The sequence below is a fragment of the Myotis brandtii genome, unplaced genomic scaffold (genome assembly GCF_000412655.1).
Source record: "Myotis brandtii unplaced genomic scaffold, ASM41265v1 scaffold987, whole genome shotgun sequence".
NCBI lineage: Eukaryota > Metazoa > Chordata > Mammalia > Chiroptera > Vespertilionidae > Myotis > Myotis brandtii.
This window is the reverse complement of record NW_005372107.1, coordinates 612,740-617,639: the sequence shown is the minus strand read 5'-3', so window position 1 is coordinate 617,639 and position 4,900 is coordinate 612,740.

The window sequence follows — 4,900 nt, the reverse complement described above, 5'->3', positions numbered from 1 at the left end:
AGAGTTGGGCTGGGGCGGCGAGGAGACCTCAGAGACCCCGCTGACCGAGAAAACGGGAGAAACCGGGGACACTCCAGGGCGAGGGAGAGACGCTGAGATGAGCGCAGACGGGGAAGCAGAAGCCAACCGGAGGCCCCGTGCGCTCACAGCCCCGGGTCCATCTTACAGGAAAGAGGTTAGGAGGAGGCTGGCTCACTGTTAGGGGGAAAGTCTGGCTCCAGGTCACTTGAGGTGGGTGCGTGACTCCCAGACACTTGATCCCATTAACTTTTTTTTAATGTTTTTAATTATTGATTTGAGAGAGAGAGGAAGGGAAAGGGATAGAGGGGAGAGAGAGATTTGCTGTTAGACTTATTTTTTAAAATATATTTTATTGATATTTTACAGAGAGGAAGGGAGAGGGATAGAGAGTTAGAAGCATCGATGCAAGAGAAACATCCATCAGCTGCCTCCTGCACACCTCCCACTGGGGATGTGCCCGCAACCAAGGTCCTTGACCGGAATCGAACCTGGGACTTTTCAGTCCGCAGGCCGACGCTCTACCCACTGAGCCAAACCGGTGAGGGCACTGTTGGACTTATTTCTGAGCTACCAGGCCAGGGCCTAAAGTTTATTTAAAAATTGCTAACAAAAATAAAATAAAATAAAAATTGCTAAATATTTTTTCAGGAATGTTTATTTCTTCCCAGGAAGAAATCATTTATAAAAAATAATTTTGCATTATATCTTGCAAAATCAAGATATAATGAGGTCATTTGGCTTTTGTTGGGATGTGAACCTCTGAAAAGGGCTTTTGTTCATTTACCCCAAGGACCTGGATCTGAGAAGCTGTGTTGTGCAGCCGGGCGGGTCAGAAAGATTGCTCTTTGGAATCCCACCAGCAGTGAGAATGGGTCGCCCCACTCTTGCCCGAGGGTCTGTCGCTTGGGCACAGAGAAGCCGGCCTGACTTCCAGCCAGGGGGAGGGTTCCTGGCAACTACAGTTGAGCCTTGAACAACAGAGGTTTGGATTGCGGGGGTCCACTTAGACGTGAATTTTTCTCAGTAAGTATATTAGAAATTTTTCTGGAGATTGTGATAATTTTTAAAAATTCACAAACTGGCCCTGACCGGTTTGGCTCAGTGGCTAGAGCGTCGGCCTGCAGACTGAAGAGTCCCAGGTTCGATTCCGGTCAAGGGCATGTGCCTTGGTTGCAGGCACGTCCCCAGTGGGGGGTGTGCAGGAGGCAGCTGATTGATGTTTCTCTCTCATGGATGTTTCTAGCTCTCTATCCCTCTCCCTTCCTCTCTGTAAAAAATCAATAAAATATATATTTTTTAAAAACTCACAAACTGCATAGCCTAGAAATATGAAAAAAATTAAGAAAAAGTTAGGGATGTCGTGAATGCATAAAATTATGTATTTTCCTTATGACTTTCTTCATAACATTTTATTTTCTCTAACTTGCTTTATTGTAAGAATCCAGCATATAACATATGTAACATACAAATATGTTTTAACTGAATGTTTATGTTATCAGCAAGGCATCCTGCTAATAGCAGTTAAGTTTTTGGGGTGTCAAAGTTATACGAGGGTTTTTTACTGCATAGGAGTTGAGTGCCCCTACCCCTGTGTTGTTGGAGAATCAATTGTACATCCCACATTTATTTTAATTGCATTTTCCAAGGCACGGGCTGTGGATGGGATTCTCAGATTAGGCCCCACATTCACTCCTTTCCATAAGGAATTGATGCCCTGACAGGAACTGAACCTGCAACCCTTGGCTACTGAGCTACCCAATCAGGGCCTAACGCTTATTTAAAAATTGCTAAGTATTTTTTCAGGAATGTTTCTTTCTTCTCAGGAAGAAATCCGTAAGCCTATCAAACTTTGTTTCATTTTTTTTCTATTTATTGATTTCAGGGAGAGAGGAAGGAGCAAGAGAGAGACAGAGAGAGAGAAACATTAATCCATTGTTCCACTTATGTATGTATTCATTGATTGATTCTTTTTGCTTTGTTAATCCTCGCCTGAGGATATATTTTTTCATTGATTTTTAGAGAGAGTAGAAAGGGGAGACAGAGAGAGAAACATCCATGTGAGAGAGACACATCAATTGGTTGTCTCCCGCACACGCCCTAACCAGGCTGGGGATTGAGCCTGCAACCCAGGCATGTGCCCTTGACGGGAATTGAACCTGGGAAACTTCAGTCCCCGGTCTGATGCTCTATCCACTGAGCCAAACTGGCCAGGCCTATTGATGGCTTCTTGTATGTGCCCTGACTGGGGATCAAACCTGAAACCTTGGCGTATCAGGACCAGGCTATCACCCACTGACCTACCCGGCCAGAGCAAACTTCATTTAATCTAATTGAGTGTAAATGCCATCTTTTTAAAAAATCCTATGACTCTCTCCCTGGGTTTGGGGAGACAGCCAGTGCTCACTCCGCAGGCCTCTCTCCTTAGCTCCAGCAAGTCAATCAAACCAAACTTTGCCAACTCCTAGTGTATTCCTGGTGCTCTTTATAGGGGAGAGACTCAGAGAGACTCTCAAAGACAAGGGGGTGCTCAGAGGCTTCAGAGAGACACTCAGAGACACTCAGAGAGAGAGAGAGACCTGGAGAGACTTTCAGAGACGCATGGAGAGATATAGTTGAAATGGGATGTCCGTCAAAGAAATATCGTCACAAAGATACACTTAGAGATACACAAAGATACAGAATCTTCTAAAATATAGTGACAGATGGGAAGAGACATTAGAACATTAGAGCAGGGAGAAATGTTCAGAAAGAGGGAGAGAATCTCTCAGATCTGGGAGACACCCAGATAGAAGAGAATCAGGCAGAAAGAAAAGCTCAGAGTCCAGGAGAGAACTTTGCTCATTTATTCTTTTTTAAAATATTTTTTAATTAATTTATTTTTTAAAAATATATTTTATTTATTTTACAGAGAGGAAGGGAGAGGGATAGTTAGACACATCCATGAGAAAGAAACATTGATCAGCTGCCTCCTTGCACACCCCCTACTGGGGATGTGCCTGCAACCAAGGTACATGCCCTTGACCAGAATTGAACTTGTGACCCTTTAGTCTGCGGTCTGTTGCTCTATCCACTGAGCCAAACCGGTTAGGGCTGCTCATTTATTCTTCACATTGAGGGCTTCTGCATGCCTGACTCAGGCTGGGTGAAGCTGGGGGCTTAGAGGTGAGTCCTTAGTCTGGTTGGGGAGAGAGGTACAGACATCAGGGCTAAAACAAGGCGAGGCCCAGGGACTTCCAGGAGCTCAGGGGAGGGAAGGACCAGCAAAATGGGGACCCTCAGGCAATCTTTACTGTGAGGGGTCCCCACATAAGACCTCTTCACCCCTGGGGCACCCATTCCTGATGTTTTTGCAGAATTGCTAGACCAGTAACCTGTTCCTTGAAGGCGTGCACACCCTTTGGCGTTTACCTAGGGTCAGCTCTGTGAGATGTTCTTTCTTTTTAAGAGGCAAACAAGTGTTTATCCATAAGAATAGCTATTCAAGAATTATTAATTCAGGCAGAAGGCCAAATAATGTTCAGATTAAGAGACAAAGGCAATGAGTATTTATGAGAAAGGGAAGGGGAACAATTTCATCAATAGAAGGAAGGCATTTCTCCTGGTGCCGATAACATAGTGATGTTAATTCTAAACAATGTTTTTAATTTTCAGTCCAGTCATCATAATAACTGCTTTCTTGTTATGTTTGTGAACAGTTTTTGGAGACACAATGTTGTCCTACGCCCAGTCCAAAGATCGTGCACTCCTTCCTTGTCTTGCCACCTCCTCCCAATTCATCACTAAGCCCTCCCCACTCAGGCCACTTTTCCAGCATCACCCCCTCTGCCCCAGTCAAAAGGCAGCATAAATGCAAATTACCTGGATTCCGGGGCCAGGCTGCAGGGGATCAAATTGTGTGACCTTGGATAAGTGTCCTCTCCCCTCTGCCTCATTTCCCTCTTCTGTATAATGAGAGTAATAGTAGCGCCTCCTTTTAAAAAGTTGCTGTGGGTTTCAGGGGTGGGGAACATCCGGCCCTCAGGCCATATAAGGCTGTGAAATCATTTGGTCTGGCCCTGCGAAGGTATTAAGGGTGCGTTAATTAAATATTTGACCAAATATAGCAGGCTAAGTTTTAAGTTGATGATTTTGTATGGCCCGAGAATGATTTTAGAAATATCCAAATGGCCCTTGGCAGAAACAAAAGGCTCCCCACCCCTGGATTAAATGAATGAATGCATGCCCTAACCGGTTTGGCTCAGTGGATAGAGCATCAGCCTGCGAACTCAAAGGTCCCAGTTTCAATTCCGGTCGAGGGCATGTACCTTGGTTGCAGGCACATCCCCAGTGGGGAGTGTGCAGGAGGCAGCTGATCGATGTTTCTCTCATCGATGTTTCTGGCTCTCTATCCCGCTCCCTTCATCTCTGTAGAAAACCAATAAAATATATTTTTAAAAAAATAAAATAAATAAAAAATGAATGAACGTATATAAATCACTGGGAACAGTTTCTGGTATATAAAAAGTGCTAACTAAATGCTGATAATTTACATTGTAACTAATATCTCACAGCCTCTTCACTGGATTCTGGCTCCCACTCCGCCTCCCTACAATCTATTTTCCATGCAGCAACCAGAGTGCGCCTTTAAAAACGGCGATGAAAAAGAAACTGGAGTCACATCACACAAACGCAACGTGCGGATCTTGTTTAGATCCTGATTCAAACAAAGCAAGTGTAATAAAAAGATATTTATGGGTTATGATGCCTGGCATATAGCTTCAAAATCATCTGGGAGGAGTGGGTGGGGGAAATAACACAGCACTGGCCATGACTGGATAATTGTTGATGCTGGCCAATTCTGTTATTAATGCAGAGAACAGTTCTATTCTTCTCTTGAATT